A 26357-nucleotide genomic window follows, 5' to 3' on the forward strand; every position below is an offset into this window, starting at 1 on the left:
CTCAGCATTCCATTCAGTAGGGAGGGGGCAGCATTATCCACATTTTACAAACAGTAAAATTGAGCCATAGAGAAGCAAAATGTCCAGTAAGCAAGTGGAAGACTGAAACTAGGACTCAGGTTTTTAGATGTAAGTATTAGGACTCTTTCCGGGAGGCTGTGTGCCTGTACATTTAAAAGCGAATGTTAGATATCCCTTATGAGCCTGTGAGCAGTGACCCCTTGATGTTCCTTCTCTGCCAAGGTTCTCCATAAATGTGCATCAAGGTCACTTCTGTCTCTACCTCTGAGATGATCTCAGGCCATATCTTTTCGGATAGTTTTCTTGCTAGCTTTTAAAAAAGCTATATTGTAGAATTGGATGAAGGGCCAGCTGCCTGTATTCTCTGCCTCTTTAGGCATTCCCATGCCTAGGTCATGCTACGTATATACATACTTCACTTGGCTGCAGACCCTGACTTTTTGGAGGGTTTCTTCTGCTGAGCGAGGACCTCAAACCACTTGAGAACCCCACAACTGACCTTATTCCAAAACATTCTATCCCAACCACTCGCCCATCCCATTCCACCCTGGATTTCTCCTACAATCATGGGCAAAGGATCTGCAAAAGCTTCCATCCTTCCCCTTTCTCTTCCTCTCTGGGTTGGTCAGAGGGAATCCTCTGTCTTCTTCAGGACCCTGGCTATGCAGAGGCAGCCCCAAGAGTTGGGTGCGGGGAGTATTCCTGAGCCTGAATCTGGACTGTTTAAGAGGATTTAGGATGCTTTTCTTTTCTGTCCACTAGGGGGCTGCTTGTAGGGGGATGGAAAAAACGGAGGCTTAAAAAAAATCATGCTGCTGAAATTTCAGCAAGAGGGGAAAAGAGAGAGCGCGTGAGAGAGAGAGAGAGAGAGAGAGAGAGAGAGAGAGACAGCAAAGCAGTCCCAGGCTTCCTCCTCTCTTTCACGTCAGAGGCAGGAACCGACTGTGCTAAGGCTGTTGGCTCAACACGCAGAGGAGACAGGGGCAGACCCAGGGAGAGTGAGAGAAGGGGGTCCTCTCTGACCCAAGGAATTACCACTAGTGGAGTGAAGCCACCTGACTTTTTGATCTTATTTTGGTTACCTCCACATTCTCCTTCCACCCGTAGCCCTGACAGCTTGGGTTTCATTTCTTTCGTGAAGCCTTGTCTCTTCCTCCTAGAAAAGGAGGAACGGAAGAGAAGGGAAAGAGGTGGGCTCTCTAGGTGAGCGCATCAGCTGGCTTCAACCTGAGCAGACAAGAATTTTCTTCCCAGGAAGCTCCTCTCGCTCCCCGGCCGCCCACCCCCAGCCTGGGTAAGTCCGGAGCACTCGCTCCTTTGATTTTCTCGCTAACGTGATTTCAGCACCAAGGAGAGCTATGAGATGCATTTTGGTTCCTGGGTGTCTGTGTGTTCCTGCAAGGCATTTGGCACTAAGGTTACATCTATTTCTCTGCTGCCAGTAGAGTCGGGTACTGCGTAGGGAAAAGAAAGGCGCAAAACTATGCTTACCGAATTAAAGGGGGATGTGGGCTCTGGCCTTGCGGGTGTGTGTTTGTGTGTGTGTGTATGTGTGTGTGTACTGTTGCATAAGACAGGTGAGGTCTGAGCTAAATTGTCGGTGGTTTCTGCGTGTCTCCATGTAGGGCTGTTCTTTTTGTCTGTAGATAAGCGAGAGGGTTTGGGGAATTAGTCGTGCACCTTCTTTAACTCTCTCCCGACAAGCCATCCATGGTGGGAAAGAGTTGCAAAGGAAGCCTGGGGGGTTGGGAGTGGAGGTAGAGCTAAAAGTTATGCACCTCTGAAAGAGCTTTAAAGAGGTGGTTTGTAAAATGTCAGTTTCCTAGGATTCTCTGGGCTCTTGCTGTGGAGAGAGACCAACCTGACCTTTTACTTTCTCTCCTGGTGTGAACCCATGGCAAGTGGGCAGGTGCAACAGGTGAAGCTCAGGCTGGGGCGGCTTTGGGGGGCTGAGGTCCCTTCTGACTTTATGGTTGTAGGAAAGTGCTAGTGTCTTGAGCTTTGCAGAGATTGGCTGATGTGGGTTATATTACATTTGCAAGGAGGCAGGAGGTACCCTCCACTTTTCTGTCATCCTTGGCTATGGGTGGTTGGAAAGAGGACAAAATCTGTTCTGCCCTGTTTTCTGGGGCATCTGGTAGTGAAAAACAACTAAGAAGAAAGGTTTGTCTCTATATGTCTAGGGCAAGCAGAAACAAACTTAGACTTGTCCCAGACTCAGGAGGGCTTCAAGAGGTACTCTGTTCTCCTTCAGCACTGAGAGGCTCTGCAAACAGTAGCTCATTATTACTTCATTCTTCACTGCTACTACTTTTTTGCAAGGTATTACTCTATCTCTCCTGCTTTCTGCCTCTCTGAAGTATGTTCAGTCAATTTCCTGCATCTGCTTTGGTATTGTCTTGGAGACAGTATATGCCTGCCCCTGCCCCATTCAGTCCTGGCCACGCCTACCTGGTTGAGTCATTCAACAAGTGGTGTTGAGGATTTCCTTCAATCATTCAAGTCTCCGTGGAGCCAGCATCCTACAGGGAACTTGAAAGAGATGTGGCTTGTTGTAGGAGCAAGTTTTCCCTTGATTTGACCCCTAACTATTTATGGTTCTGGTCACTTTCTTCAAGTGTGTTGAGACAGGGGAGATACATACGCAGGGTGGAGTGGTTTCACTCTTTCCAACCCCAAATGAACCCTAGAATGGTGATTCTTTGTCTTATTTTTAATTCAGCACCATGAGCCCCTTCTCCAAGATGAAGGAAATGCTCTCCACCTCTGGCTGGGAGGCTTCTGGGTGAGAGACATAGTTCTGAGTGAAATGGCACCACTTTTCTTTTTTTACTATGCTTGGCATTGGATCCAGAAATCTTAGCATCTCCCTAGAATGGCAGGAAGTAGAATGCATCCAGGAAGAGAGTGAAGTCAGAGGTTGTAAGGGTAGGGAAGAAAGACTGAAATAGATAAATGCAGAGCATCAGAAACCAACACTGACTCATTCAATATTTTAACACTCCAAACCCTCCAGTCCTTGAAATCTTCTGGTTTGAACAAGTGAGTGGATGGATTTCTGCATGGCACATCCATAAGGATTTTTTTAAAAATTATACCCTTGCAGTGGACCCTCTCCAAAACCACTGTTTATTACTGAAGTCACCATACTTAGTGGTCGTTATCTTATTAATGCCCTTAAATTCTCTGAAAAAAAAAAAAGTGCTCAGTGACATTATTGGAACCATTTTATGAATGGAGAGACAGATGCTTAAAGTGGGAGGCCAGAGGATAGCAAAAGCGGAAATAGAACTTCTAACCTGCTAATATTCCCTCACCTAGGAAATGCAGTAATGCTCATGTGCAGGAGAGAAGGAATGAATTGCTCCCCAATGGATAGACTTGCAGCCAGAGCCTTTTAGGGAACTCAGTGTGGAGCAATGGCCTCTCTCTGGTGAAGAATGAGAATCAGTCAGAAGTCTCAAGGTGCTGCTGGCCTTTACTTCTCAGCTAATAAGATGGCCAAGAGTCAGGTAAAGAGCTCTCTGGGCTTACTGCAAAGAGACAACCCTGGGCTGGTGGCATCTAGGCTGAACTGATGTCATGCACCTGATTGCCACATCACCGTGCCCCAGAGATCCCAGCTGAAGCCACCCTATCTGGGGCATGTTGCCATAGATGTCTTGGCTTTGGGTGTTGTGTGACTGTTCTCTCTATGAACCTTTTCTGGGACCACCTTCACTGAGTCCTCTGTGGCTCTGAATGTGGCAAGGATGACTAAGGAGCAGGAGAGAACTGGGCTCTGACCACGTATAGAACCACTAGAAGAGGAGTGGGAAAGTGGATGCAAACTCACTTTACATATAATGCCACTTCTGCAGCATTCCTGGCTGTCACATCTGGCCAGCAATCTGGAGACAAAGTAAGTTCTCATGCCCAACCCCACTTCACTGTGCAGGGGAGACTGCTGGGCTGCCCCCCAGGACTGGGGAGATGAGGAGTGGTGGGGAAAGATGGAAGGAGGAGGTCAGCTGCTCTGCCCTATTCTCCATGGCTATAGGTTGCCATCTTTTACCTGGAAAGGGCCGCTATTACTTTTTTTGTTGTTGAAAAAATGATGTGTAATTTGTATATAATAAAATGCGCTGATCTTAAGTATTCAGATTAAGTTTTGACAATTGTGTACACTTGAGTACCCCATAAAAGATGCACAAAAGTTCTCTGTGCTTCTTTCCAATTTTTCCCTCTCCCAACCCCATCACTTTCTGACTTCTATCAACATACCTTATGCTGCTACATTTTGCAGTGGAAATGTATTGCTGAATGTATTACTTAATAGATGTGGTATGTAAACCCTAGACTTTCCAGAGAACACCTCAGAGTTCTGAGGCTATTGTTACTGGGTAAGTAGCAAAGATGTGGGAGGGGTACATTCTGCACCCCAGCCTTAAGGTCATGGTGTTAGAAAGCCAAGTGGTCATTTCAACTGTTTATAGAAACCAACAATCAAATGTGAATAGAAACTGTAGAAGCTCCTGCAGGCAACTGCCTCAGAGCTGACCTGAGTTATTTGATGGAGTTCACAGAGATGATTTTGAAATTTTTATTAAAAACTTAGAATTCAATATTCCAAGTTGGTGGCTGGTCATGAATCTTCCCATCTGGGCTCCGGGAGAGTGAGCTGAGGAAAGAGTATCTATGTGAGCTTAGTAAAGAAAGAAAGAGGAGAGTTCATTGTGATAGAGCTTATGCCATGAAATTCATCCCTATCCACAAAGGTCATGGTGGAGGAGGGTGCTGTTTCTGTTTATTTAAGAGTAAATTTAGAACCAGAAGCCACTTACAGAAACTCATGTACCAACATAGCTCTATCCAGGGATGTCTCCATTCACCCTGCTCCCATCCCTGGGTTGTGGGCTGGATAAGGTATTACTCTTCTGCATTTTACCATTAAGAACTAATGGAGTTATCAGAAGGTTTAGTAACTTTGGTGAATGTGTGTTTGTGTGTGTGTGCATGTGTGGTATCAGCACACGTGTACAAACATATATAACCAGTTTGGACACGTTGCCTGTCCAATTCTATTCTACTCTGTCCCTCATTTAAGGGCCACTGGATAAAGATGGGGAATTTTGTGCACCATTTGTACATAGGGTCTTCCACAAGGAAATCAGAGTTTCTGGGTTAGAATCTTTAGTAGAGCTTAAAATGTGTCCAGGTAGGTCACAGACCTGTTTACATGTTCAGAGGGTGCTCATGTCCTCTGCCTCCCTCCATTTGGAGACCTTACTATAGCACCTTCTTCCAGGGTTTTGCCCCTTTCTGGGGTCACCTGCCTTTGAGAATGCACTCAATGCATCCAGCCAGCTCTTTTAGGGGAAGGCTCCTGAATCATCTCTGCCAGCTGGGATCCCACAGAGTAAAGTGTTGGTTGCTAAACCACCATGTCATGGAAAGTTAGAAGACAGCCAAAGTGAGGACTCCGTAATATGGAAATACAAAGTTGAATGATATCCACAAGCCAATTCCAGTAGATGATTTGGCAGAAGTGCAGAGATACACTTTTGCCTCATTTTGATTATGGGCTATGCTAATAAAGATGAGATTTCCTACCTACTAGAGTTTCATCTTCTTAAGAGACAGTCCAGTGGGGAAGGTGGAATTGGAATGAGGTTGTTCAAAAACTATTTCCAATCACATGTAAGAACCACTGTATCTTTGCCTTGGAAACACGACTTTGAATTACAACTGTATTGGTAAATTTTGAACACATCAAGCTAATAATATGCCAGTTGGCAAAGGGAATTCAAGCAACCTTGTTTTTGTTTTCTCTTTCCCTCCTTTTTAAAAATATAGTTCAGTGACACTAAGTACATTTACATTGTATGCAACCATCATCACCATCATCCATTTTCAGAACTTTCTCATTTTTCCAAATGGAAACTCTGTACACATTAAATGCTAATTCTCCATTTCCTCCCCCCTCCCCAGCCCTTGGCAACTTCTACTTCCTGTCTCTATGAACCTGACTATCCTAGGTACTACATGTAAGTGAAATCATACACTATTTGTCCTTTTGTAGCCAGTTCATTTTATTTAGCATAATGTCCTCAAGGTTCATCCATGTTATAGCATGTCAGAACTTCCTTCCTTTTTATAACTAAATAATATTCGACTGTATGTATGTACCACATTTTGTTTATTCATCCATCCATCAATGGATGCTTGCATTGTTTCCTATTCCCCTCCTTTAATTCTTGCCAATTGCCTCTGCTTTACTCTCCAATCAAGTAAGAAAAGGAAACTTTCTTGTTATGACACTCCCATGAGTTAAAATTGTTCCCTTTCGCTATGAAGTTCAAGAAGGTGGCTTCTTGGAGGCAAATGGAGGAGGATACATTGGGCTGGTGCACATGAATGAATTGGATTTATCTTCTATATTCAGATTCTCATTGCTAATCAGTACAACAGCCAAAGTTTAAGTGAGCATGGAGGCTAAACTCTCATCTATTCTCCCCGCTCAAGTGCCCCAATCTTATCCCAGAGAGGTACTAGCAGGCAGGAAGAAGTGCAGCCCTCGCCCTTGGGGAGCATGTCTCTGGGTTATGTATTACAAGGTGAGACTTCAAAATGGGGGAAGGAGTTCTGGGGTCAGGGACAAATGATCCAACAGACCCATTACAGTTTATTGAAGGGTTCCAGCCTGGTCTCCTAGGGACCCCTATCCTACAGCAGGGTACTGTCAAGGGCACCCCAACTTGGCTTCTATAATAACGTCTCATGCTCTGGCTATAAATGACTCAATAAAGGTTTATTACCAGGACCCAGGAGGAAGTTGTGATTACTTAAATCTGGATGTGTCCTCCTCAAACCACATGGTATGAGGAAAGACAAAGGGGGAAGCCTGGAACATTGGTCCTAGGACATTATCAACCCAAGATGGCTAACATTAGCAATATCTCTGGGCTGGAATTTGGTCTTTGACCCTAGTCCACCTAAAAATTCACATTCCAGGGCACTGGCAGCTTGAGTCTTTCTATGGCTTAATGATAAGGCTAGCCAACACTTACTGGGTGCTTACTATAAATTTTGGCCAAGTGTTTGGCACAGAGAATGCCCTTAATAAATGTTTTCTGTCTTTACTATTAATGAACATTTTAAATACTTTACATAATTTAGTGAGTAAAACTTTATGATATATACTATTGTCCCCATTTTACAGGTGAGAAAACTGAGGCATAGTGATGCTAAATGACTTTCTTCTGGGTTGAACAGAACCAATAGAAAATCAGAAAGTTTTTATAAAGCCCTCACATTTTATAAAACCAAGCTCTTGAGGGGTTCAGAGAGGCTAACGTCCATGCCCAAGGCCACACAGCTAGTAGGTGGCAGGGCTGGTTTTTGATCAAATCTGTTTGGAACAGAGCCTACTTTGTTGTTGTTGTTGTTATTTTTGTTTTTGTTTTGTTTTGTTTTTGAGACAGGATCTCACTCTGTCACCCAGGCTGGAGTGCAGTGGTGTGATCATGGCTCACTGTAGCCTCCACCTCCTGGACTCAAGCCATCCTCCCACCTCAGCCCCCTGAGGAGCTGGGACTACAGGCATGCACCTACATGCCCAGCTAATTTTTTGATTTTTTTTTTTTTTGTAGAGATGGGGATCTTTATATATTGCCCAGGCTGGTCTTGAATTCCTGGCTTTAAGTGATCCTCCCACCTTGGCCTCCCTCCCAAAGTGCTGGGATTATAAGCAGAAGCCACTGCACCTGGACAGAGCCTAAGTTCTTCCACTCTCTCTGCTGGTTGTATCTTAGTCATCCCTCCCCTGCTCTGGGCCACATGTACACAGAGCCCATGGGGCAAAGGCATCAAGAAGCAAGACCTGGGAGTTATTAACAGGAAACTGAACTTCGAATTCCTACGAGTCCCCTCCTTCCCTCATCCCCAAAAGCCTATAGAGATAATCACGTCTTCTTTAAGTTGCTTTTAGGAGAATTAAATAGGGCATGAGTACAAAGTCCCTGGTACAGTGTCTGGCATGGAACATGTCCTCTAGCCCAGATTGTGCCACCTGCTATTTAATATGGCCTGGGGACTGGGTGTGGCTCGGGGTACTTGGTATTTCAACAAGGTAGCAATTATCTGGGCTGACCTGGATTTTATATGCTCCTCAAGTGCTAATGGGTTGGGTTGGCCCTTGTTTTACATCACCTTGATTTTAGAAGCATATGTTGGCTATTTTTTCTCCTACTCTTTTAGCACCAAGAGCCAATCTGATATTTTTAAATACCTGAAAGGTCCCTCTTCCCAATTAATTACATTGAAATTGTACTAGACTGAAATTAATTTGAGCCTTAAGGAGGGTTTCTGAGCCCTATTCTGCAGTCAGCCAGACATCATGAACATTTGAGTTTCCTTTTTTCTACCTTCCCCTCCCTCCAGGTTCTTCTGCCATTATGAATTTTATTTATGAAACATTTTTCCTTCCTTTATAATTATGTTTTCCATAAGAAGAACATCTAACAGCCACCTCCTGGCTGGGCTAGAGTAATTGTTTGAATTTTTTGATGGTGTGCAATTTCAAAGGTTTGAGTTTATATAGATTACTTTGAATTTATCTCCACAAGTACATCGGGAGAGAAGCTGCTGCCTGCTTCATGAAGTATTGTAAGGCCTGTAGTCATGAGCACTGGCATTTGTGTGGATAGTCTGTCTATCTAAATGGATTTCTGTCAAACATATACCATAATAAACCAGATTTTGCCAGCTTGTCCTGTGTAAGTACCTCCTGATGTTCCCTGTGAATTTATCAATACCAAGGTCAGCTGTGGTGCCTGGGCCCAGGGACAGGTGTGGAGAGAAGATCAGCTGACAGTCACAGTGCCCTCTCTCCCTCCTCACACTGGTCAGCTGTGAGCCAGGGGTGACAGGGCACAGGCAGACAGAGGAGAGGGCAGTGCCAGGGCTGGAGAGCTCATGTCTGTCCAGGTGCTGGGAGGAGAGATGGCCAGCTGGGCAAATGGACAGGGCCCTGAACACCAGATGAGAGCCCCGCAAGTGGCTATGTTGAAAAGGGCAGAGGCCAGAGCTGCCTATAAAGGGACTGTCTCCTCACGGTGACCCAGTCCGTGCCACAGAGAGATGGAACTTATAAAGCAAGCCATAAAGCCTCCCATTCAAAGCCGTATATATTTATAGAGATATAAATGAAGTTTAATGCCAGTGAAACTCACTATAAAAGCAAAAGACTTCATCTGTATCTATACTTCAGGTGCAGATCAATGCAGGGCTTCCTGCCTTTCTGCAAACGAGAGCTGTCTGTGAGCACGTGTGCCCACTCGCTCACACGCAGCCCAGCTGCCTTGCTCTGGAGCCAGCCATGGGATAGGAGGGACAGAGGTCTTTTGAGCATCTGCAAGTGAGGCGCCCAGCAACGATGCGCTCCCCTTTCCTGCAAGGGCTGTTTAAAAACAGGAAGAAGAAAGAGAAAAAGGGAAAAGCACTGCCAAAACCAAGCTGCTTCAAACAGTCAGGAGCCTGGCTTTAAATAAAACAATTTGAGGCAGGTAGGCTTTTCATCTACCTTGGAAGCTGCCAGGTTTCTGCTCCTCAGACCTCCAGATGGGATGTGACTGCAAAGCCCACCTGACCAGTTCCACCGTCTAAGTGTCTCCACTGACCTTGCATCCCCTGCTGCCCATGCTCACCAGGCAGAAACACTCAGTGAAACTCTGACCAACAAGAGTTTGAATCTTGACTCTGCCACTTACTAGCTATGGGGAAATCCATTGACTTCTCTGAGCCCAGTTTCCTCACCCATGAAATGGGGTAAATAGCTCCTACCTCTCAGAATTGCTGTGTCTCTTAAATGAGATGTCATTTTCTAGAAAAAGACGTATAACAGCCCTTAGCACATAGAGATTCTTCAATTAATAGAGTACTCACTTTGTGGGAATTCCAGACAGGAAGTGTATATTTCAAGGCTGGAGATCAGGGGCACAAGATTGCCCTCATATATGTCAACATATGTTGACATATCTTCTCCCCATGGAGTGGAGGAGGCCCTATTTGGCCTGAGGTTGGCTGCAGGAATGAGACATTGCATTCTTGAGATAGGCAGTGGCCTTGAGCCCTCTTCCCTTCTCATGCTGTCCCCAGCTCTCCCTGGCTGCAAGGCCTCTGAGCTCAAGGGAAGGTTGGCTGACCAAATAAGATAGCTCTTATCTCCATGAAGTTGCCCTTGGTGGGGCCTGGCTATGTCCTCATTACTGACTCCCTCACAAGGCAAGAAGCAGCAGTGTAGCCCACCGGGGCGTGGTTTCCCTGGGAAGTGTGTCTTGGCTAACTAGGGATGCCCTTCTGTACTGGACCCTCGAGAGGTGAGCAAATCATGCCAAGGGCTCGAATTTCGTTGTGGGCCACCCTTCATCCAGGGGCAGGGCCAGGTGAGATGTTCTTGAGGGGAGGAAAGCATGCTGTTGATCTGCACCCTGATCTGTTCCAAGTGGGGTGTGGGGAGGAGACCACTATCAGTCAATCTCTCATTAAAAATGGTCTGAGGCACTGTGCCTGAGTTATGAAAATGCAAGGCAAGAGTGTGCCATGCCCTCCCCTCTACCCCTACCCCTTTTTTTCATTTGTGTTTTATCAGCTTAATTTAGTGAGAATGAGAAACACAGGCAGCCATTCTTGGAGACTGGGAGGGAAAGGGACGAAAGTCCCGAGAGGGCCTGGGGTGACTTCTCCTGCCATGTCTTCACTCTGACCCAACAGAACCCTCCCAAGCAGCATCCTTCTTTGTGACTGAAGGCCCAGGAGATGGTGAGAAGTGCAGAGACCTGTCTCTCTCTCTGCACTCACCCTGTTCCACTGTTTTCACTATTTCCTGTGGGCCTCTGGCAACCACACCTGACATTCACTAACTCTGTGACAGTGGGAAATCTGGGAGGGGACCCAGCTCCCAATACTTGAAATGTTTTGACCTTTTCATTTTAAGTTCTTAAGGTCAAATATTGCGAAAGAGATTATTTTCCAGTGGCAAAAGCCTACAAGGGAGGAAAAATAGCATTTTTACTTCTAATGTTTTGCATCTCACTCCAGAGCCAGGCTCAGCAACTGGCCTGACCAGGACCTGCCAGTGATGAAGGAAGAACTGTGGCAAATGGTTACCTGAGCTCTGATTTGGGGATGTTTAGGCTTTCCTGGGTTCAGAAATCACCAGCTGGGTCCCCAAATAGCTCCACCTCTATTTTCAGTAGCAAAATAATCACTAACATCTACATGACAAAAACTATTTTCAGGCAATGATCTAAGTATTTCATGTATAGAAACTAACTGATCTCAACAATCTCTTTTGGAATGAGGTGCTATTGTTACCCCCATTTTACAGGTGGGGGAACCAAGACACAAAGTTTACAAAACCTGCCTGAAGACATGTGACAAACGGCAGAGCCAGAATTTGAACCCAGGGATTCTGTGCACTTAATGACTATGCTGTCTCTGAGCATCACACAGAAACCTTCCAGGTTCCCCATTGCCAGAGAGTGACACAAGGAGCTGGACAATTACAGTCCTTACAAGCTTGGTCTGAACCACAAAGGTCAGGTGGAAAGTAAGACCAGAGCAGTCACTATTTCTCTATGGGGCTTGGTTCTGCCAGTCCTACACCTCTTCCTTGGGGAGTCATTCTGTTTTTTTAACAAGGCCCTATCTAACTCTCACAAGATAAGAAAAGAATACAGGTCCAAAGTAAGTGAGTTTTCTTAAATGGGTTTTCCTTCATCCAATCTCACAAGGTAGTGTCAATTCTCATCTATCCACAAAAGCCTCATTCACTTTGTGGCTTATTCACTTTGGAGATTATCTGGGCCAAAGTTGTAACTACTCATCCACTTGTGGGCCACTTCTTTTAACTCTGATCTGCCATCACGAAAAATGAAATTCCTAAAATGGATTCTGAAATGATTGGTCCAGCTGGGCAGGAATATGGACGGCAGATACAGCCAAGCCCAATTTGTTCCTGTGGAGGTTTCTTGTGCAGCTGTGAGGCCATAAATTGAGCACTAATGGTAGCCAGAGCCTCCAGAAGATTCAAGGGGAGGCAGGGGGTGCTGGTGAGGGTATAGGGCAATGCAGGGGCAGCCCAGGCACATCCCTGCTCTGGAGTCAGAGATGGAGATGACAGCAGCGTATCAGCAGAAGAAGCAGGTGGGATGTTCAGCACTTTATAGCCACTCACAGCATGCCAGACACAGCAGCAAACCATGCCAAGAGGCAGACTCATACCAGAGGAGATGCACTGGGGTCCCGGCAGGCCTGAGAACCCCAGTGCAGGCTGGGTTAGAAGCAAGAGTTTAGTTCTTGCATCAGGTGCTGAGCGGAGACAGTTGGCAGGGGGGTGCATCACAGCTCTGGGTAAGGTGATTCAGGGCTGAGAACCCATGCCAGGCTTGGAACAACTACCCACAGGCAGCAGGACACAGAGTAAGCATGAGTTCTGGAGTCAGTGAACGTGAACCAGAATCTTGGCTCTGCCTGCTGTCCCCCCTTAATGAAATCATTGAGTCTCTCTGAGCCTTCGTTTTCTAGTCTCTAACATGGGAATAATAATTACTGTCCATAATTCTGTGAAAATTGAATAAGGCAACATATATAGGACTCTGGGCACTTAATTGGTACTCTGAAAATGTTTATTCCCCCAGTAGAAATAATAATTTCCTGCATTTTGTTTGTGTTTTATACTTTTCATAGTCATATGCTATATTTGATCTGCACAACCATTGGTGAAGGTAAGCAAAATGACTGTTATTAGTTACTTCCAATTTATACATGGGAGAATTACTATAGAGTTTCAGTGACTTGCCCAAGATAGCACAGGGCAATAAGTGACAGAATTGAGATCGCAACCACACTAACCCACACCTGTCAGTTGAAACATTTATGGTTCCCTTTGTTGTCCTGTAATTGGGCTGGTCATTGAAATCACAAAGGTCAAGAAGACCCGCTGTTCTGATGGCCAGAAGACAGAACCAGCTCCATGGGCTCTGCAGTATCTCTGTGGATACTGGGCAGGGCCTGGGGTGTCCTTTAGAGACTTTGGCACCAGGCCTTTCAAGTCCTCTTATTTCTACAATGTGTTCTGAGGTAGCTTCCTTAGTAGCTTAGTGCTGAGTGCTATAGAGACCAAGCTTCCTTTAAGTCATATATCGTTGGCTTTCTGCCCCCAGACAGACATCTTAGGAGCCTGAGTCACGGAACATGGCCACTGCAAAGGAAGCATCTTCCACCTCATTCCTCCACTAACCGCAGAAGACAAAGGCTGTGTGTGTAGCAGGTCAGTAGCCTCAAATGTTAGCTCCACAGAGAAGCCCACTATAGTACTCTTATCTAAAATAACTCTCCTTGTCACCACTCTCCCACTTTACTTTTGTTTATCACATTTATCACCAGCCAACATAGTATGTATGTATGTTATTTCTTCCTTATTGTCCATTCCCTCTCAACAGAATATAAACCTGGTGAGAATAAAGACACTATCTGTCTTACTCACAGTTGCATTCCCAGCCTGGAATTCTGTTGGCGTTCAGTAAATATTGGTTGAGTGAATGAACAAATGGGTTTTCATCCAGTGTTCTCTATTTCAACAAGCTGTTATTAAAGATCTACTCTGTGCCAGTAATTTCATTAAAGGCTGAAAACCGTGGCTTCACTAAAGGTGAAGTTCAGTGACAGATGGCTCCCTGTCTTTGAGGGTCTTCCAATCTGGTTGGAGTAAAGGGGGAGTCACAAAGATAACTTCCTAGCATTGTGCTAATGTCTAGGAACCAGCTGTGTCAAGTAGGAGTGGGGTCAAGGGAAGGGTGACTCATCCTGCTCAGGGTATCTTATTAAGTTCCACGAAGGAGATGACAGGTGGGTTGCATATTAAGGGTGCGTAGGACTTTGCCAACCCAGAAGGGGCACTCCAGGTAGAAAGAACAGCATATGCAAAGGCTCAGAGTCCTAGAAAAAGCATATTGGAAGGTAACCAAGAAACGTGATGTGGCCGGAACAGAGAAGCACTGGGCCTTGTTGCAGGTGGTAGTGAGAATGGTGAGATGATACTGAAAAAGGAGATTGGAATTTGTTTTTCTCTTCAGGATACTAATGGGGAGAATTACCAACTGCTCAGAGTACCTTAGGCATGAGATCTTAAGCTATGTTGTAAGATGCAAGTTTGTTGCCTCTTTCATCAGAGAATTACAGGAGCAACTTAACTAAATTTTATTCATGATTGAGATGCTCTTTTATATTAGTCACACCTTTTACTGCAAGATCTCCAAGTCCAAGAGTGATGGAGGGACTTGGGATGAATAGATGGGACCCACATAGCTGCCAGATTCCTCATCTTCGGTAGAATGCTGGGGGATGCCATGCTGTTCTCGTTGTAACAACCTAAGGCCAGTTCCCAGCCACCCACACTGATTCATTCATTCTAGATACTTTCATAAAAATGACACCACTCAGATTGGTAATATAGAGATTAAAAGCAAGATTGTTTAGTGAGAATGAGAGAGACAGAAATAAATGAATGAAATAACAGAAAGGGAGGGAGGGAGGGAGGAAAAGACTAGGTATGGTGGCTTATGCCTGTAATCCCAGTGCTTTGGGAGGTTGAGGCAGGGGATTGCTTGAGGCCAGGAGTTTGATGGTGCAGTGAGCTATGATCTCACCACTGCACTCTGGCCTGGAGACAGAGCAAGACCCTGTCTTGAAAGGAGGACAGAGACAGACTGAGAGAAAGAGAGACCTTAGACCAGAAACTTGAATGCTCATTCTGTTTGCTCTAACTGTGGCTTATTTAAGAAAATTGTCCATTCTGCTTACTAAATCCCTTCTCTTCTGGAAAGAGGATGTGGTTGGGAGGCTCCCATGCCAGGGGCTCCACTCCAGGAAAATGCTTCCCTATTGATTTTTGTGTCAGCAATTCAAATGGGAGTATTTATACTGCGGCTGAGCACCTAATAAAAATTTAAATTATTATTTAAAAAAAAAAAAAAGTAAGGAAGGAAAAACTCATCAAGGAACGACCTGCTAAGGAGAATAAAAAATAGCCACACATAGGAGATGAGGACCTCAGGAAAGGAACTGGAACACTAGGGTTGTGAGGTTCACCAAGATGTGTCTCAGGCCCTTGCGCTTCTCCTCTTGAATGCTTCTCCCTCTGATCCAAACACTTCTCCCAGGCTTCATCACTCATTAGCTCAGAAGCCTGGGTAAATAACAGGCATTTCTCTCTTACCTCTTCTGTTCCTTGAGTAGGAGGAAACAATGGAATCTCAAATATCACTTATGCAAAGCTCTTGGAAAGAGCATAACACATAGTAGGTACTCAACAAATACTGATTTCCCTACCTCCTTTCCCCTGTGTAGGATCCCATATTCAGTTGCTTCCTCAAAGGCCATGCCCTATAGCCTATTAAAACCTGATTGCAGCCAGCTGCTGTCCTACTTGAAAGGCCCTGAGCCGCTAAATCACACCTATGTATAAATGATCGATAATGAATTAATAGGTTAGTGGTAGCACTTATGGAAGGCAGAAGGCAAGAACCAAAGGAAGCTTTAATGGCAGAATGTTAGAAACCAGTTACAGGCCTCTGTAGTGAGAATTTGGGTGATGAGGCTTCAACAGAGTTCCTTAAATCATGCCTGCTAGGAAACCACCTCTCTCATCACCTGTAAGGACAGATGGTGCACAGGGTCAGAAGAGCAGAGATCAGGACCCTCAAACTTTAGTGTTGGCATCAGAGGGCTCACCTACTCCCTGACCATATCCTTGACTTGACAGTGTCATTAACTGTACCGTCTCCAAAGTCTTGACTTCAGGCCTCCTGACAGCTTGTTTTTTCCTTCTGGCTCCAGTATTCCAACTCCAGCAATTATACAGTTGCAGCCTCTGACCTTGCCTCTTTTTAGCCATCCATAGCCTCACCCTGGCTTCACCTTACCAGGCTTAGAGTCCACCATCCACTGTTACCACTGATCTCCTGCAGAAACCTCTCTGGATTTATTTTCTTGTACTCATCTGGCAAAACTCCAACCTGGTCAAACCCAATTTCTGGTCTATCCACACTTATGTCTGGACAACTATACATTGCCAGAGAAAAATAGATAGTTGTGCTGACTGTTGTCACTTAACAATAATGACCATAATTCCCAAATGAATACTAGAAATAGTCTGGCAATCTCACTATATTTTCCTAGTAAGTTACCTTTCCTGCCTCCACAATTTTATTTCTCCTTTCTCAAGAGATGGCTGCCCTCCCTTTTTAATCTTCTCTCAGATGATGACCTTACCTTGTATTTTATAGACAGGCAGTCCCTCATCTCCCTGCCACTACTCCACACCTCTTGTTGTCCCTGTGCCCATCCTTTTGGCCTTCCCTTTTTATTCATGGGTGCCATGGCCCTGCTTCTTGCCAAGGCCAACCCTCCCCAAGTGCCCTAGACCACACCCTCTCATGCTTCCTAAACCTCTGTTCCTGCAATTATCACCACTTGAATCCTCAGTTTCTCCCTTACTACTTTGTTTTCCTGTAAGCATAGAAATGTGTTCTGATATCTCCTACCTTGAGAAAGTGAAACCCTCTCTTGACTCTACTGTCCTTGTAGTTTCCACCCTATTTCTCAGCTCCCATCTCTAGCAAAACTTACTGAAAACATCACTGTTTCCAATTCTCACTTCCAGTCTCTCTTCTCCCAAGCAGGCTTCCATCCTCACTACTCCAAAGAGACTGCTCTTGTCAAGGACTCCAGTGAACTTCATCTCATCAAATCTCCTGGTCATTTGTCTGTGTTAACTTGGTACTTGGCCTCTCAGCATTATTGGACAATTATTCCTCCTTACTTTTGGGAAAACGGGTCCATGATAATTACTGTGGATAAATGTGGATAAATTTGGGGTTTTAAACAAAGATCTCATGGATCCAAAGTTTTAGGCAATATGGACCTCCTAAAAAGATTCACAATTTTGTTTTACTCCATATGGACTATTAAGTAGACAACAGGGTCAAACAGCAAGGTCATACAGTCAGGAGAGTTCCCTTGTCATTGCTTAGGCAGTCCCCTTCTGAGAGCCTGGCTTCTTTCTCTGGAGCCATCAAGGAATAGGCAGGGAGAAAGGATCTTCCTTTCAGTCCAGTGTTGATCTGTGGCTTCTTCATGCCCTTGCTTCTGCTTGGCTGTCACTCCTTACATGCCACATTGGGGCTCATTCAAGCTGATTTCCCCAGCCCTGCCCACTTCCACCTCTGTTGATTTACCTATAATCAAGGGCTATTTGTCTATCATATTTACTTCACTGAAAAACAGTCATTGCTTTGAAGGATTTCATAACATGCTATCAAATAAATTATTTTGAAAAAATAATATTTTAAAAATATTCAGCCTTTGTGATAATTTGTGATCACATTTTGTCTTTCAATTTTTCTTTTATATTTTATATCATTGGCCTGGATTTGGTCTTTAAAAGTCTGAACCTCAAATGCAGATCTTGCTTAGGCATTTGCTGACCTACAACCAATGAAAAAGATGTTTGCTTAGTCACAGAGTATATTCTGCTTTGCAGGGGTACTTTCTCTGACCACAGACAAGGAGGTAGTTTCATTCCTTGTGAAAACTCACTGAACAACACCCTCAGACCCTTATTTGACTACGGGCACCTTAGGAGATTGAGGAGGGATATTTGAGATGCAACTTTACTTTCATATTAAGGTTTAGGCCTAAACTGCAGAAAATCTATACAATCACAATTTTTAACTTAAAACATTAATCAGCAACAACCTGGACTTCCTCCTACATATCCAAAAATCCCACCAAATATATTGCTGCTTATCATTTCCTGGTCTTCTATAGCACTGCTGAATATAACATAGGGTAGATGCCTGTATCATCTGAGTAACAGATGGCGGGTGTTGGTATGGCCTTTTATTACTTATCTGTGTAATCTTTGAGATGTTCTTGAGGACTGGTACTTTAGCGTACCCAATAGCACTAATGACTTTATATATTCTTCTGTTATCATATTTACTATCATTTAAGTAATCAATTTTCTGCTCCATTTATTTGTCCATTCTATGAAAGAAGTGCTGGAAACCTCAGAGTTGCTCCTAAACACTCTAAACCCTTTTTTTTTTTCTCATTGCATTTTTTATGAACTTGGCACCTCTAATGCTTCCTCCCATCACTCCACTTCGTTTCCATGACACATTCTGAAGTACAGAAACACAAACACATTGTAGAGTCCTCAAGTAAGAGGCACCCAGGCTTCAGGAACTGTCCTAGGTGCTGAATATCCAGCAGTGACGAAGGTCTCTGAGCTCCTGAAACATTCATTGGCGGAGACGTGTAACACATCCATCGCCAAGTTCTACGGACTTTACCTTCTTAATATCTCTTACATCAGGACATTCCTCTCCATTTCTAACCCACTAGCGCCTTCGTCTTTCTCTTCTACTATTAAACTGCCTTCGTCTTTCTCTTCTACTATTAAAACAAGTTCCTATCTTCCCCACATCCTCTCTTGCCTGTTATTTTTTCCCCTAAATTTTGATCCTTTATTTTCTTTAGAATAAATAGTTGCCATGACTGTTATTGATGAAGAAACAGATGTCACTGAATTATTGAGAGCTATGGTCACCGTGGATGTTAACATCTGGGATGTGTTTTGTGAACACTTGTGATTTTAGGTATAGAATTTAAGGTGGTGGAAGTTGTATCTGTTGAGACTCCTGATGTTGCCATTTTTGACAATGCTGTGGTTTTCATAGTGATGACTGTCATATTGCTTAAGACTGAGGAAACTCAAGTTTGTGATAATTCCACAGTGCTATGGGAAGGTTCACTTATATGGCTAGAAGGCACACGTTGGATATTCTAGTTCTAGAGATTGGGAAGTTCAAGATTAAAGCACCAGCAGATTCATGTTTGGGTGAGAGGTTGCCTTCTGCATAGATGGTACCTCTTCATTGTGTCCTCACAGGGTGGAAAGGGGCATGTTGCTCTTTCCCAATCTATTCTCTACACTTTCATTGATGGTATCAGCAATATGTATATCTGATCATGTCACTCCCCTGCTTAAAACCTTCAAGCACTTCCCATTGATCTTAGGACATAGGCAAAAGTTCTTAACGAGGCTCTACATTATCCAGTCCCTGTTTCTCTCTCTAGCTTTGCTCCCTCTCACACCCTGAGCTCAAGCCATGCTTGGCTGTTTTCTGAGTTCCCCACACTCCCTAGTGTCTGTTCTCTATTCTTCCCCTTTTTCCTTCTTCCCCTCACCTCCAGGTCATTTCGCCACACCTTCCTGCCTCTGCCAAACTCATTTTTATCTGAAGATCTCAGCTGAGATGCCACTTCCTTCAGGAAGCCATCCCTGGCTCCCCAGACCAAGCCAGGTGCCACAGTTACATGTTCTCATAGAACCTTCTAAGTTTCTTTTATCATTTGAAAATTTTAAATTGTGAAATGTAACACATACATAGAAATAAACATAAAACATAAACATTAAATTTAATCAATAACAATAAATCAAATTCTCCATAACCACCCTTCAGGTCAAGGAATAGAACATCACTAAGACATCAAGAAGAACACCCCTGATATGGTTTGGATCTGTGTCCCCACCAAATCTCATGTTGAATTGTGATCCCCAGTGTTGTAGGTGGGCCCTGGTGGGAGGTGACTGGATGAGGGGAACAGATTTCTCATGAATGGTTTGGCACCATCCCCCTTGGTACTGTCATCATGATAGTGAGTGAGTTCTCACTAGACCTGATTGTTTAGAAGTATGTAGCACCTCTGCCTTCTCGCTGCCTTCCTCTTGCTGTGGCCATGTGAGGTACTGGCTCCCCCATTGCCATCCGCCATGACTGTAAGTTTCCTGAGACCTCCCCAGAAGGCAAGCAGATGCCAGCATCATGCTTCCTGTGCAGTCTGCAGAACTGTGAGCCAATTAAATCTGTTTTCTTTATAAATTACCCAGTCTCAGGTATTTCTTTATAGTAATGTGAGAACGATGATCACATTACTAATGAGAACCCTGATCACAAACCCTCACCTCCACTGGCAATAACTGCTTTCCTGACTTCATGGTAATAATTTCCTCACTTTTGGAGGGTTTAGAATTTATAAGCATAGAAATATATACAGTTTATATATCCAGTATCAATTTTCTCAAATTTGCTCAAAATATTTAAAACAAAAATATTATATCCTATATAAACATATAATTTACATATAAATTTGTCAGTTATTTCCTGTTAGGAGCCAAGAAAAATAAATTTATATATTTAATTATTGAGACAAAATTTCACTCTGTTGCCCAGGCTGGAGTGCAGTGGTGTGATCTTGGCCCACTGAAACCTCAGCCTCCTGTGTTCAAGTGATTCTCAGCCTCCTGAGTAGCTGAGATTATAGGCGTGAGCCACATGCTCAGCTAATTTTTAAAAAATTATTTTTAGTGGAGACGGGGTTTCATCATGTTGGCCAGGCTGGCCTCAAACTCCTGGCCTCAAGCGGTCCACTCGCCTCGGCCTCCCCAAGTGTTGGGATTACAGACATGAGCCACTATGCCTAGCAAAATAAATGTATCAGTTTAGAAATATATATGTATATATTCTAACCATATATATAAGACTACTTAACTAATATCCATGTTTCCCAGGAGACTGTAAGCTCCAAAAGAGCAAGGATAGAGTCTCTTTTGCTCACCTTTGTCTTTCCAGAGTCCTGCCCAGTCCCTGGCATATAGTGAATCCTCGATACATATTTGGAGACTGAGTGGAGATGACACCCAGGTAGACTCCAGGTAAGGGCTGAGCTCTTATGAGAGTCCTTATAAGGACCCCTTTTTAGAAGGGGGCTGCAAATTGGGCATTAGGGCATCCACTGTGTATAAGAAATATGTTTAGATGCCTCTGTCATGTTCCTCCCAAAAACCTTAAATAAGAAAGGTGATTAAGAAAGCTATGTGGGAAAATAATTCTGTCTATTGTGCATCTTTCTATGTATCTGTCTGTTTTTTTATCTATCCAATCATGTAATATTATACAAACGCACACCTATTAAAATATATCAGAGGCTGGGCGCAGTGGCTCATGCCTGTAATCCCAGCACTTTGGGAGGCCAAGGTGGGCAGGTCGTGAGGTCAGGAGCTTGAGACCAGCCTGGCCAATATGGTGAAACCCCATATCTGTTAAAAATACAAAAATTAACCCATCGTGGTGGCATGCGCCTGTAATCCCAGCTACTTGGGAGGCAGAGGCAGGAAGATCGCTTGAACCCGGGAGGCAGAAGTTGCAGTGAGCTGAGATCGAGCCACTGCACTCCAGCCTGGGTGACAGAGCAAAGCAAGACTCTGTTTTGGGGGTGGGAAAAAACACAACTATCTATCTATCTATCTATCTATCTATCTATCTATCTATAGCCGGTACTACACACACACACACACACACACACACACACACACACACACACATATATATATAGCCTGTACTAGTATATACAGATATATAGTACAGGCTATATACATATATATATAGTTGTGTATATATACACAAGCTATATATATGTGTGTGTGTGTGTGTGTGTATGTGTGTGTGTGTGTGTATATGTGTGTGTGTGTGTGTATATATATATATAAAACAAAAATAGGCCAGGCACAGTGGCTCATGCCTGTAATTCCCCAGCACTTTGGGAGGCTGAGGCAGGCAAGTGGCTTGAGTTCAGGAGTTCAAGAACAGTGTGAGCAACGTGGTGAAACCCTGTCTTTACAAAAAACACAAAGATTAGCTGGGCATGGTCATGTGCACTGGTAATCTCAGCTACCTGGGAGGCTGACATGGGAGGATCGTTTGAACCTAGGAGGCAGAGGTTGCACTGAGCTGAGATGGTGCCACTGTACTCTAGTCTGGGCAACAGAGTGAGATCTTGTCTCAAAAAAATTAAAAAGACTGGAAAAATAGAGCATGGTAGAAGAATAGGGTGGGAAAAATGGCTACTGTCTCATAAGCAGGCATAAGTATTGGCGTCCACTCATGACCTACAGGAATAAACCCTTTCCCTGTCAGCAACTTGAACTAGAAGATGGTGAAGAAATAAACTGTGTCTCAGGGATTTGATTTATGAGGCAGAAAACCCCTGGCAGGATCATGGAAACACATGAATTATTCACAATTCAAACTGATAGGGGAAGGAGGAGGAGGGGAATGACCAGGAAAGAAACATCAAGGAAATGAAACCCTCCATGGCCAGGGAGGGCCCCGGAGGGTGGCAATGGGAATAGCCTCCCAAGGGGACCAGGCCAGAGTGGTGGAGGGAGGAAAGCCCACCGGTGACTTGGACAGGGGAACTGAGAACCCCTGGAGGGAGTGAGGGTGGTCTTGCCATCCTGGAATGGGTAAACTGAGGGAGTGTCCCTACATCTGAAAGTCAGTCACAGCTGGGGTAGCAGCCCAGCAGCTCATGATTGGGTTTAAAAATAAATTCTGATGCCAGGCTCACTGCTGTCCTGTGATTGCAAGAGAGGGGAAGCACATCCGACCGCAGAGGCAGGCTGGTCAGTGGGGCGGGGGAGGGCACTGATGGATCTGAGAATCGGGGGAGAGTGGATGCGCAGGACGAGAGCGGGTGTCACCCTCTAGGAGGGGTTACTCTTCACTCCAGTTGATTTGAGTGTCTGAACAGGGTTGGGGAGCTAGGGAGAAAAGACAAGGCTTGTTCCTCAACACAAAAGAGAGACTTAGGATTGTGCAGAAGAGAGAGGGAGCCCATGGTGAGTAGGAGAAAAAGGTGAAGGCAGGTTTCAGGAGCTGAGTAAGGCAGTGCAGAATGAAGAGAAGCTCACGGCATTGTCAGGAGCAGGATTACAGCTAATGGGTTTCAAGAGACTCAGTTGGGAGGCAGCCGGGTGGAATGGGGGCGGATCAGTCTGGTTTAAAAACGTGGGTGGGGTGAACACAGCCAGTACACGTTTACTGCCCCACTAAGAGCAGAGCACAACTCGGCATGCCCACATATGTTTGTTGAGCACTTACTATGCGGCAGGCTGGGCATACAGAAAAAGGTCATCTCTCAAAGAGCTTACATTCTAACTCGAGGAAGTAGATAATAAGCATGTAAACAAATAATCAAATAAGATTATTTTAAATATCCAAAAGAGCTATAGAAACAATGAAATAGGGTGCTTTGTTAGAGACTCACAGTGTATGTGGGAAGTAGAGGCAGGGCTGCTTTAGCAAGGGCAGTCAGGAAGCGCCTGCCTGAGGAGGTAGTATTTAAGCTGAGCCCTGAATGATGAACAGAAGCCAGTCTTGTGCCCATCTGAACAAAACAGAAAGCAGAAAGCAGAATGCAGCTGAGCAATGAAGACAAACATGCATAAGACAAGGGTCCTATGCCCTCACCGTAGCTCTGCTTCCTCCATCTGAAAAATGAGAGGGTTGGGCAAGATGATTGCTAAGCCCTGCTCAGTGTGCTGTAAAATCTCAGAAAGTCTTCATGGAAAAGGTGGGACTTGAGCTGGATCTGGAAGAAAGATCCTTAGAGCGCTAGCGTGGTTATTTAAACCAGCACAAAAGCTATATAGTTTTCTAAAACCTTGAATGAGAGCAAAATGGGAATATCTGCTTCCTCCCGATTGAGGCGTAATCCTCCTTCCTCCACTGGGCAGGAAACTTCTGTCCTAAAAGGCAGCCATGCTCAAACTCTGTTGCCTCTGGAAGCCTTGTTGCACGTTAAAATCTATTGCTTCCTGCTCCCATTGCAGAATACCTCTATTTGACCACTTATCTCATTATGCCTTTTAAAATAGTTCATAAAGTTACCAACCTGTTTAAGCATCTACTTCCTTTACTTATGTGTAAACTCCTTGTCAAGCTCTGAGCCCAAGCACAGTTCCAGTCTTGGGGCAGGTGTCCCCATGGAAGTTAAAGGACCAAATGAGTTGTGGATATATTAGTCAGCTAAGGCTGCCATAATGAAACACAATAGCCTAGGAGGTTTAAACAACAGGAATTTGTTTTCCACAGTTCTAGAGACTAGATGTTCAAGATTAAGGTTCTAGCCAATGAGGTTCCTGGTGAGGGCTCATTTTCTGGCTTGCAGATGATCAACTTGTCAGTGTATCCTCACATGACAGGAAGAGAGAGAGAGCACAAGAGAGCAAGTGAGCTCTGGTCTCTCCCACTTCTTATAGGGATACTGATCCTATCTGATCAGAGCCCTACCCTTACGACCTCATTTAATCTTAATTACCTCCATAAGGACCTTATCTCCAAATTGTCACACTGGGGTTTAGGGCTGTAATGTGAGTTTTGGGGACACATCCTGTCTATGACAGTAAGTGAGGATATGAGTGAGTGAGATAGTGCTAGAAACAGTCCAGGTCTCCCTCTTTGGGCAGAAACATGTTGCTCAGCAGGGCTGTCCTGGAAAGGCAGCAGGCAGTGCCCTGCCCAGCAGGCACCTGCCACTACAGGAACTGTTGTGGAAATGTGAAGATTTAGGAAGAAACATACTTGACTCCAACAGGGTCCCACACAGGGCAAGTAAGTGGAATCTGATCCTGGTCTGAGCACTGGTTTGAAGAATGGGGAGAGTATTAGGAGTGGGTTAAGAAAGGGACAGCAGGTGGGGAAATAAAGGAGAACTTGCTGTATCTCCCAGCGGGGTCTCTGCTACCATTGTGTCCCAGTCACAGCCTCTCTAATCAGGGATACTTGGGCTTGGCCATCTTTCCTGCAAGATTGCAGTCATTCTACTTGAGCAGCCAGGGGCTAGGCAAGAATAACAGCAAAATGAATGAATGTGTTTTTCAATGTTTACTTCATCCCAGGACAATTCTAAGTGCTTTATGTGTGCTAACTTACTGCATCCTCATACCGGTTGCCTCATTTTCATGAGAAAACTGAGGGAGATGAAGTACTTGCCTACATACTCACAGCTGGTGATGGCAGCTGGGAACCTCAGCTCAAAACTCTGCAGTCAAGACTCTGACGGCTGCACAGGCTGCCTCAGGGCTGTGGCCTCTGCCACTGTGCATGCCTTCCAATGGGGTGCTGCAGTGTGTGGCTGGGGGAGGGGTGAGGACCTCTCTGCTAAGCCACAGTAGCCCGAGCTTCTTAGATCATGCACCAACATCCCAACACACCCCAGTGTGCAGCCCAGGAGGTGGGCCACAGCCTGGGTACAGATGCCACCTCTTCTGGGGCTTGGCATACCCTCACTTTTTGGGCCTTTTCTCACCCATGCTTCTGTAGGGAGGGAGCCAGAGACAAGGAGGGACTTGAGACTGGAGGAGGAGAAAGAGAAAGAAATACCAGGGAGAGAGAAGATAGGCAAATGAAGGCCACAGATAGGCCTGGATGGCCACTGGGGACAAATCAACTGCAGCTTCCAGGGACCTTCTTGTCTGAAATTGGCAGGTTGTGGGATTGCAGGGAGGGGAAAGTGAAGGTCCTTGCTGGTAGAACTCAGACAAGCCGTTGGTCAGGGATAGTTCTCTTGCCCGGCACCTAACAGAGTCTAAGTGTATGTCTGCATGCTGGAGAAGCACTGGATGGAGTCGGAAAACTTGCATTCTAGGCTTGCCTTGACCATAAATGACTTGTGTTATGTTAGACAAGTCATATAATCCCCCTGGGCTTCTGTTTACATGATATGGCCATGTGATAGATCTTCCAAGCTCTTCTAACACCTAACAACATTCTGGGTTTGTCTGACCCCTCAGGGTTATGCGGTCTCAGTTTTATTGGTCTATTTAGGATGGGATGAGAGTATTAACAGACCCATTGAGGGGAGGTAAAAGTCTCTGTGACTTTGCCGCAAGCCCAGGTGGACCCAGCCTACTAAACTGCCCAGCCCTGACAAGCACCGTGGGTCCTGCCCCTCGCTTTCCTGCTCCTTGCATTTGCCTACCTGTGACTTTGGCCACCTCCTTCTCCTACCCAGGTCTCCAGCTCCTCTCTGGTGTTTCAGGGGATGAATAGGATAATGCTTTCTAATTACTTAGTGCGAGTGCTGCGAGTCAGGATAAAGGACTCTTCTAATCTAGTTGTTTCTGGGATTATTCATCCAGAAACATAAATGAGTGTTTAAATGAGAGTGAAGGCTGTGGAATGCAGGCCAGAGAAGGCCAGGACAGGGGGTGCTGGGGAAGAACTGGGGCAGAGCTCTGGGGAGTTGCTTGGCAGATGCCCTTGGCTCTACATGATATTTTGTTTCACCCATGATCTCAGGATCCTCGAAATTCAACTTTCACTGCTCCAGAATTCCCCCACACTCATGCCCCTCTCTTGAAAAATACATTTTATTAACTCATT

General features: G+C 44.9%; 2 protein-coding genes across 7 annotated transcripts in view; both read left to right on the forward strand.

The window, feature by feature from the left end:
• The window catches only part of MRPS14 (mitochondrial ribosomal protein S14), an 868813-nt gene that overhangs the window by 147944 nt on the left and 694512 nt on the right, over positions 1-26357 (forward strand). The window contains exon 1 of one of the 5 annotated variants that reach the window (XM_050767365.1): positions 26180-26183. The exons of the other annotated variants lie outside the window; for them this stretch is intronic. The gene's annotated coding sequence lies outside the window, so the exon portion shown is untranslated. Of the gene's footprint in view, positions 1-26179; positions 26184-26357 lie in introns of those variants that run through there. 5 annotated transcript variants of the gene reach the window in all.
• TNR (tenascin R) overlaps positions 778-26357 on the forward strand; it is a 427004-nt gene continuing 401424 nt past the window's right edge. Inside the window, exons 1-2 of one of the 2 annotated variants that reach the window (XM_050766977.1) lie at positions 789-1315; positions 13227-13333. The gene's annotated coding sequence lies outside the window, so the exon portion shown is untranslated. Of the gene's footprint in view, positions 1316-13226; positions 13334-26357 lie in introns of both variants that reach the window. The other variant, XM_050766969.1, reaches the window with a different exon arrangement.

This window comes from Macaca thibetana, chromosome 1 (assembly GCF_024542745.1).
Source record: "Macaca thibetana thibetana isolate TM-01 chromosome 1, ASM2454274v1, whole genome shotgun sequence".
Classification (NCBI taxonomy): domain Eukaryota; kingdom Metazoa; phylum Chordata; class Mammalia; order Primates; family Cercopithecidae; genus Macaca; species Macaca thibetana.